Consider the following 10,355-nt stretch of genomic DNA (forward strand, 5'->3'; position numbering starts at 1 on the left):
ATACGGAAACTAAGGCTCCGAGAGTTTCAGTAGCTTGACCAGTCACACAGCTGAGGGATGAAGACATCACTCAGTCAAATCACATTAGCCTAGGATGTTTTGTCTCTCCCCTAATACGCAAAGGTGTCTGTGGACTTCTGAATTCCACTTTTCCTTCAAAACAGTATCTTCTTTCGCCACGGCCAGCTTTTTAGGAGGACTCAATTCAAACAGCAAAAAGTGGTACCTCATTTTGTTCATTAAGCCCAAGTAATCACACTTAAAGGAGTAAGAGGAGGGACAAGATGAAGACATCTGGCCTCACCCACCCTTAAAGTATTCATTACATATTCAAATAAGTCTTCCAAGAATTAGCTTAAGATTTTTCACTATCTGAAGGAAAATAAATTATTGTCAGCCCAATCCATCAGGATTCGACAGGATATGGATTTTTATCCTTAAGCAGCCACATCTGGATACCAATCCTGCTATTTCCAACAGTCAGATGCATAGCTAGAGAAAGACTGGTCAAAAAGTCAAAAGTATTTGTTATTTAAATTTTTGCTTATTCCAGATTAATAAAATCACACTAGCAGTAACTATTTGCAAGCTACTTAAGGTGTTAATATCAAAAGCATATAAAAACCCATAAACTCAACAAAATAAAATTATCAACTCAAATATAAAGTGGTCAAAGCACTAGAATAGACATATCTCAAAAGATCTACAAATAGCAAATACGCACACACACACACACGAAATGCTCAATATCACTAACCATCAGGGAAGTGCAAATCAAAACCAAACTGATTAATCACCTCACCTATTACAACAGACATTATCAAAAAGAAAAAAAAGGCAGAAAGTAACAAACATTGAAAAATGTGGAAACGGGAAATTCTTATACACTGTTTTTGTTTTTTTTTAAAGGCAGATATACATAGAGGAGGAGAGACAGAGAGGAAGATCTTCCATCCGATGATTCACTCCCCACTTATACACTGTTAATAGGATTGTAAAGTAATACAACCACTATGCAAAGATTCCTGTCTATAAAAAATTAGAAACAAAACTTCCATATGATCCAGCAATTCTACTACCAAAAGACATGAAATCATTATATCACAGAGATTCTGACTCTACCCTGTTTATTGCAGTATTATTCTTATGAAATCAACTAAGGTCCTCATCATCAAATGAATGAAAAAGTTGGTCTACACACAATGGAAAAACATTCAGCTATCACAAGAGAAATCCTATCACTTGCAAAATGGATGGAACTAGAGACATCATGTTAAGTAAAATAACCCAGACAAGTATTCTCTTTCACATATAGAAGCTAAAAACACTCAATTTGATCACAGAACATTGATTATAAAAAGCAGTCAGTGTTGCAGAATAGAAAGAATTTGAATCCTGAGTATCAAATTAGATTAGACTGAAGGAATAAGTTCCTAGTGTTACACAGCATAGAGGGGATACTGTAGTTCACAATCATCTATTACAGGGGTCAGCATCATAGTGTTGCAGATAAAGCTACCACCTGTAGTGCCAGCACCCCATATGGGCATCGAGTTTGAGTCTCAGCTGCTCCACTTCTTTTAAAAATTTATATTGGAAAGGCAGATCAGACTGATGTAGAGAAGGAACTGAGCAGATCCAAAGCCAGAATCTAGGAGCTGCTTCTGGATCTCCCACGTGGGTGCAGGGTTCTAAGGCTTTGGACCATCCTACACTGCTTTCCTAGGCCACAAGCAGCTAGATGGGAAGTAGGGCAACTGGCACACAAACTGCTGCCCATATGAGATCCCAGTACCTGCTACTCCACTTCTAATCAAGCTCCCTCTAAAGGCCTAAGAAAGCAGGGGGAAAAGGCCCAAATATTTGGGGCCCTGCCACCCATGTGGGAGAGCCAGTGAAGGAGATCCTGGCTCCTAGTTGCTGCCTAGGCCAGCCCTGACCACTGTGGCCAGCTGAGGAGTAAGAAAGCAAATGGAAGATCTCTCTCTTTCTCTGTCTGTATCTCTAGTTTTTTTTTTTAAGATTTATTCATTTTATTACAGCCAGATATACACAGAGGAGGACAGACAGAGAGGAAGATCTTCCGTCCGATGATTCACTCCCCAAGTGAGCCGCAACAGGCCAATGCACGCTGATCCGAAGCTGGGAACCTGGAACCTCTTCCGGGTCTCCCACGCAGGTGCAGGGTCCCAATGCATTGGGCCGTCCTCAACTGCTTTCCCAGGCCACAAGCAGGGAGCTGGATGGGAAGTGGGGCTGCCGGGATTAGAACCAGCGCCCATATGGGATCCCGGCGCTTTCAAGGCAAGGACTTTAGCCGCTAGGCCATGCCGCCGGGCCCTGTATCTCTAATTTTTTAAAAAGATTTATTTATTTGAAATAGAAACACTATGTTTATGACAAACAGAAGAAAGGAGTTCTAAGGCTCCAAACATAAAGTCACATTTACAAAGAAAGAAAAAAAATGTTGATTATCTGGATTTGATCAGTACATATTGTATACATATATTGAAATGAAGCTTTGTATCCCATAAATATGCACAATTATGGCAAATAAAACAGTATTAGAATTGTTCTAAGTGATTCCCCATTTGAAGTATAGTTAATCTAAAAGCCATTTAGCTATATTTCTTTGACAATAGTACTAAGATTTTCTTATTATGAAACAAATGATACCATTGCTTCAATATTGGTGACAAAGAGAGTCATAAGATTCACCCTGAGGGTAGCCTTCTGTGACCAAAAGCAACAACCTTTTTCTGGTGTTGGCTAACCTGTCAATAGTCCCTGAGGGAATCAGAGCCATGCCTTGACTTTGTCATTTCCCTGATTTTCAGTGTAAAGGCTGATTAGCCTGTAGTAGAGGTGCTTCCTGGGCAGGTTTATCTCTGCATTCTGCCACAAGTCATTTGCCTGTGCAAATTCATTCCCATGAAAAAAACTGCAGAAATGCCTACACTGTGGCGAAGCATTTCTTGAGGAGGATGGCGTCCAGCATTAACAGCCCAGGAAACAGATTTTGTTTCATTATGTGAAGATTCAAAAGCTTCAGAGATATTTGCAGAAAAACTATCTGAGTTAGCTTTCACAACCCCATGCAGTAATAAAGGTTAGGAATACAGATATTTGGGCCATAAAGCTTTGTTTCTGCTATCTTTGTAAGCCCAGGTAGCCTAAACAAGTTCAAAGCCTTAACTCCTGATACGTATACATATTCATACACATGAACACCTTGCATGCCTCATCTCCTGTTTGACTTACATTTAAAATTCAGATTCATTTTCTGAGACCATAAATCTTATAGAAAGCAAGAGGGATTAATAATGACAGAATAAGAAGAAATATGAATCCATTCAACCCAGATTTTTTTCGCATAAGTTTGAAAAAGGGTGAAATATTTATCAATGCTGGAAATCTATCTTAACAGCAATTTAGGAGATAATTTTCTACGATTAGAGAGGAAAACAAGACCACTCAGGGACTTTCAGATGTAATTCACAAGTCACATTCCTCTGTTACCATTCAATGAGCCAGGGATACTTGCATTCACTCTGGAGATATTTTAGAACTAAATTGCTATTGAACTCTGCCTGCCACAAATTTCTCCAGATGCTGCAGACCCACAGAGGATGAATGGTAAGAGCTGAATAACCACTGACTCACCTTCCCACCACCCGACAAACATGCAGCATTCCTCCTCCAGCCGACAGAAGATTTTTTTTTAGGCTACTTCACCTCACGTATTGAGAATCCTCCCAACTTCCCTGTAGCTTGGAAACAAAGCTACTCATGTCACTGAGAAAATATCAACATGTCCAGATGTCTTTATGCTTCTCAAATCTCAACAAAACGATTAGTACTTTTTGGTCTCTACTTCTTATACTATCCTTTTCTTTCTCGGAGCCTCCTTTATGTCCCCAGATCTTAACTTTTTAAAATTATCATTGCTTTTATTATTTCCTCCCCTCACCACACCAACCATGCATGTTCTGACTCTTGGGTCTTTACTCTTCTGGCCTGAGTCTATCTCATTCTATAATTTATGGAAAACAGTGGTGGTCCTGTGAGTCACAGTCCCCAGCCTCAGTCACAATGCATCACAAACATGGACGGAAATCCACCAAGCTGGTATGTTTCAGAGAATCCTCCATGGATCCCACAGCTTCTCAGTTCCATAGGGGACTATTTGCCAAGAAGTAATCAAGAAAATAAGAAACCATATCTTCCTTTGTTTTTGTCCAAACCTGTATGTTCCTCAATTTCAGCTGGTCTAAAAAAGAAAAAAGTAAGATGATTTAAGGAAGAGTTCGAAAACAATGTTAGAGAGGCCAGTGCAATGGTTCAACTGACTAAGCTTCCACTTCCAAGCCCTGGCATACCATATGGGTGTTGGCTCGTGTCCCAGATGCTCCACTTTCAATCTAGCTCGCTACTTTTGCCCTGAGAAGATAGTGGAGGCTGACCCAAAGACTTGGGACTCTGCATCTGTTTGGGAGACCCAGAAGAAGCTCCTGGCTTGTGGCTCGTGGCTCCTGGCTTTGGATCAGCTCAGCTCCAGACGACGCAGCCATTTGGGGATTAAACTAGCAGATGGAAGATCTTTATCTCACCTTCTCTCTGTAAATCTACCTTTCCAATAAAAATAAGCAAATCTTTAAAAAAAAAACTTAAGAATTCAGTTTTCTGATTTTACAGATGAGTATACTGAGGCCCAGAGAAGGCAGGAACATGACAAGAGTCAAAGTTCCTCAGCATAGGCCCGGCAGCATGGTGGCCTAGTGGCTAAAGTCCTCACTTTGCACGCACCAGGATTCCATATGGGCGCCGGTTCTAATCCCGGCAGCCCCACTTCCCATCCAGCTCCCTGCTTGTGGCCTGGGAAAGCAGTTGAGGATGGCCCAAAGATTTGGGACGCTGCACCCGCGTGGGAGACCCAGAGGAGGTTCCAGGTTCCCGGATCGGCGCGCATTGGCCCGTTGCGGCTTACTTGGGGAATGAGTCATCAGACGGAAGATCTTCCTCTCTGTCTGTCCTCCTCTCTGTATATCTGACTTTGCAATAAAAATAAATAAATCTTAAAAAAAAAGTTCCTCAGGATGCAAACAGCAGGAGAATGGGTATAAATAACATTTCATAAAGATCATAACTGGCCCAGGGTTATAGATACACTCATAGATTTATAGACTTTTACCATCTGGTGGTGGTGGGTATATAACGACCTCTAGGGGAGATGACGGGCAGTATTGCAGCATTCTAGGTCAAACTGTCATCTGTAATGCCAGAATCCATATGAGTGCCAGTTCACATCCCAGCTGCTCCACTTCCAATCCAGTCCCCTAGTGGTGGCCTAGGAAAAGTAACTTGGGCCCCTGGTAACCAGATGGAAATCTAAAAATAGCTCATGGCACCTGGCTTCAGCCCGGCCCTGCCCAGTACCACTGCTGTCATCTGGGATGTGAATCAGTGGATGGAAGATTTCCCTGTGTGTCTCTCCTTTTCTCTGTGTAAGTCTGCCTTTCACATAAATAAATAAATTTTTTTAAAAAATTGGGATCCTTGTGAATGTACCCTCTCCCTGGAAACGCCATGAAGCAGCCTAATACTGAATTGATTGCAGAGGTAAGCCTCATTTAGGGTCCAAAGCTGTGGCTTGCTGCATAAGCATGGCCCACAAGCACAGATACTGGGCACAGTGGCTAAACGTGTCTAAAAAATCCTCACCTGTAGAAGGGAAAAACTAAAAATAGTTCAGATGTCTACCCATGAAATACTCCTTAAGCAATAACTTAAAAGAAATATGTCAGGGCTAAAATAGAATTATCGGAGCCAGCATTGTGGCGCAGCAGACTGAGCTACCGTTTACCACACCATTATCCCAACCTGGAACACTGGTTGCAGTCCTAGCTAATCCACTTTTGAACCATTTCCCACACTAGTGTGCCAGAAGACTGCGGGCAGCAGAGGATGGCACAAGTCTTTGGACCCCTGTCAGTAGGTGGAAGATCTAGCTGGAGCTCTGTGCTCCAGGCTTTGGCCTGACCCAGCCTCAGCTGTTGCAGTCACTTGGGAAGTGAACTGACAGATGCAAGGCACTCTCTTGCTTGTTGGCAGTTGTACTCACTCTCCCCCAAATAAATCTTTAGGAAAACAAAATAGAAAAGGACTGACTCCCCAAAACCATCATGCTAAAAATATAAAACCAGCATACCATAATTTTTATACATGTTCTAAGTGATCTCTAGGAAGCTGTGGGAAGAAACATTTGTATTGGGTAGTGAGAGAGATGAGAGATTTCTTGCCATAACCCCTGGGAACCTTTTCATTTGAAAGATATGAATGTATTCCATAACTGGAAAATTTTGTTTTTAATTTAAACGCCGCAATTTCAAAACTTACCTTGGTTTTTTGTGGTCTGTTTCTTCCTAAAATCAATTTTTTTTTTCTTTAGGCACCTTGGGTACCTCAATTCTCCTTCCTTGACAAAAAGAACTGTTTGTTCCTTCTTCACTTTATTTTATAATAAACGTGTTGCTGGCATTAAATTCAATGTCCTGACATACAATAAAATATTTAAGTATCTAACCTAGTAAGAACAGAGGAGACCTTCTTCCTGGCATTTCAAAACACTCGGCTTTCATGACTCTGGTTTCCCCACATCCCCCATTCTAAGGATGCCAGAATCTTCTTCAAGAGCCCCATCCAAAGGCATTAGAGTCACACAATGGTCACCTCTGAACCACTTTTCCAGGGACAACCATTATAGCCCCGTGTTTCCATGTCCTAACACCTAGTCTATGTTCATGTTGTACCTTTCAAGCTAAACTTCCTTGTTTAGGTAATCACATCCCAAACCTAAATTTATAGTCAGTCTCTACTCAGATATTATTATAGTTAAAAATAGGTGTATTATATTCCATACCTCATGCTGCAACAACTTTTCATGAGTGCTGGGATTCTCACCCTGCAGTGCCCCCTACTGGTCATTTTAAGAAGGAACATAGGGACACATTGACTTTTTTTATTTCACTTTGGGACACAGTTTCATAAGCTCTGGGATTCCCCCAACCCCTCCCTGTGCCCTCCCCCCATGGTAGATTCCTCCACCTTGTTGCAGTATTACAGCACTTGGTTTGCATTTGTTTTAATGAGATTGCCTAGATCCAAGCAGGTTTTGTCTAACCACTAGTACAAAAGGGAATGTCCTGGGAATGCCCTTACCTAGGGGAAGCAGAGTATGCAGATGAGACTCTCCCAGTCTCAACAAATTGGCCCACTCATAAGGATGAAATGCCATATGTCAAGACCATCCCAGCAGGCTATTTCAGCATGCAAACAAAACCAGTGTCCTCCTAACAGGAGCTCATCACCTGTGGAAGGGTCTATCTGGAAGTAAGGATGCAGGATAACAAAGAGAATGGCCAGGCATCCCAGATTTTGATGGGACAAAGACATTAATAGGTTTCCCATCAGACAGGTACAAACAACGTGGAAGAAATCACACTTGGGTTATCTTAACTGAATCCCCCGGAGGGATAAGGTGACCTCCAGAGTAAGACCACCAACAGCTAAGGGCTGCTGGCAAGCAGTAACTTTCCAACTGTAGGAGTCACTGGGTGCTGCAGGTGGAAAGCAGGTAGGGCCAGAATTTCTAACACTCACTGAGAGCTCCCTCTCCCCAGGAAGAGCAGGTTCCAGCGGTATTCAACTCACCCAGCTGCCCCAGGGCCAAACTGCAACTGTCCCAGCAGGTAAAGACTTCCTGGCCCTCCTTCCCTTTCCCTCACTGCGAAAATGCACAGGGCTCAGCAGCGTGGCCTAGTGGCTAAGGTCCTCGCCTTGATCCCATATGGCCGCTGGTTCTAATCCCGGCAGCTCCAGTTCCTCTCTATCTCTCCTCCTCTCAGTATATCTGACTTTGTAATAAAGATAAAATAAATCTTAAAAAAAAAAAAAAGAAAAAGAAAATGCACAGTGAATGATGTGAAAACAGAACAAGGTGAAGAAGTAGGCACCAGTCACACTCCATCCCTACTTCTGGCACCCAACAAAGGTTTACAGTCCAATGAGCCTGAGTAAGGGGAAGGGAAAAGCTTAACCCTAGCTGGCTTTATAGTATCTGTGGTGATTCATTTATCATTAACACGGAAGAGAAACATTGGCTGAAATTCTGCTGAAACTAGGTTTTGCATCACTGTGATTATTCTTTTGTCATCAGCAGAGAAGAGAACCACAGACTCGGGTTCCATTGCAGCTGTGCAATTTTGCTGGGATGTATTTTGCGTTAGACTAAAGATAGACCCAAAAAGTACCAAACAAACTCCTGAGACCCTGGAAGGTAATTCATTTAATCTTTAAGAAAGCAGCCTTTGAGGAAAATAACTAACATTAAAATACCACTCTAAAAAACCACATTCTTACACATTTCTCACTGAATTCCCATAACCATCTCCATTGCAAAGACGGGAAAATTGAGGTTCCCAAGAAATAACTTGCTCCAGCACAAAACATGCTAATAAATGAGTTCACACTTAGTCTATCTGACTTCAGAGCACTGACTCTGACAACCATTTATAAAATTCATCTTCCAGATTTTTGGAGAGAATTCTAGAAATTTCAATGGATGCAAATGTTCTGGCTGAATGGAATGTTTATGTTTCCCAAAAGTGAATGTGTTGAAACCCCAACCTCCAGGCTAAGGGCAATAGGAGGCTGGGTATAATAGAGTCTCCTCTCCCCTGCCATGAAAAGACTCAGTGAGAAGACCTATGGACAAGGAACCAGGATCTCATCAGACACGGAAAGTGCTAGGATTGTAAGAAATAGATGTATGTTGTTTCTAAGACACCCAATTCCTCAAAGTGGAGAGAAAGGGAGGGAAGAAAGTGGAAATAATCGAATGCAGTCACCTAGAAAAATCTATAGAAGACAGGGAAGAAGTTTAACCCTCACCCATCCTCCTGGGGTATAAAGATCCCAAAGATAGAACAGTAGCTTTTCTTTTTGTATCTCATTCTACTCAAAAAGAGAAGGATTCAATTCCCCACGGTGCCTTCCTCCTGACTGTTGACCTCACCGCTGTTAATTTCCATCTCACAGCAAGCTCTGCTGACACAGCCATTTCTATCTTAATTACACCAACCTTTCAGACTCTTCTCAAAGTGCTAACATCTCTCAGTGTGCTTACGGTTGAGGAACTTTTTGTCCCAAGATGAGAAACACGCAATGTTTGAAACATGCAAGATGTTTGAAACATGCGATATCCATTGGTTCACGTGGTAGACAGAGCTGGAAACAGAACTGACCCAGCAATTGCAACCACCAGCATGTGCATAAGCTGACTGGGGCGATGGACGGTGCCAGATCCTGCACTGGCAAGCACACACAAGAATCAGGTCTGAGATCACCTCTAATGAAGCTTCTTCGAGGATCCCTCCAATTGAACTGCTGATCTCAGAACCCCAACCATGCAGAGACTACGTCAGCCAGCGGATTCTGAAAAGATTTCATCGTTCCTGGAACAGAGAGACTGACAGCAATTCAGAAGTGTTGGACTATCAAAACTGCTTGAGCAGGACCCTTAGAGCATGTCCTACATCAGGGACTTGGGATGGGTGGGAGGCTGGGTGGGGCTTCTCCCTTTGTCTCTCCCCTTAGCCCAGATACAGGGGGGGAAAAGTGATAATAATGCAGAAACAATGGTCTTACCCACTTTCCTGTAGCCCTTCACCCTCTGTGCTCTCTAATCAACTATGTAAAGAGTATCAAAATAAAAATATAAAAGATTTTTTAAAAATGACGGGGGGGGGGCGGCATGGTGGCCTAGCGGCTAAAGCCCTTGCCTTGAACGCACTGGGATCCCATATGGGTACAGGTTCTAATCCTGGTCAACCTGCTTCCCATCCAATTCCCTGCTTGTGGCATGAGAAAGCAGTTGAGGACAGCCCAAAGCCTTGGGACGCTGCACCCTTGTGGGAGACCCGGAGGAAGTTCCTGGCTCCTGGCTTAAGATCAGCTCAGCTTTGGCTGTTGCACTTACTTGGGGAGTGAATCATCAGATGGAAGATCTTCCTCTCTGTCTCTCCTCCTCTCTGTATATCTGCCTTTCCAATAAAAATAAATAAATATTTTTTTTAAAAAATGACAGGGAATGGAGTACAGGATTCACCATAGGTACCTCCTCCCAACATTAACCCTGGAGCAGCAAGCCAAGTTTCCAGTTATGGCTTTGTCAGGACCTTGGAATAGCTCCGGCACCTGATAAGACTCAAAAGACCCAGAACCCAGGATGGAGGGTTTGCCTCCCCTGCAGTCCTGGAATGTGAGCCCAAGCTTTTCCATGCTGTTGGCTTTAGGGA

Source organism: Ochotona princeps, chromosome 9 (assembly GCF_030435755.1).
Source record: "Ochotona princeps isolate mOchPri1 chromosome 9, mOchPri1.hap1, whole genome shotgun sequence".
Classification (NCBI taxonomy): domain Eukaryota; kingdom Metazoa; phylum Chordata; class Mammalia; order Lagomorpha; family Ochotonidae; genus Ochotona; species Ochotona princeps.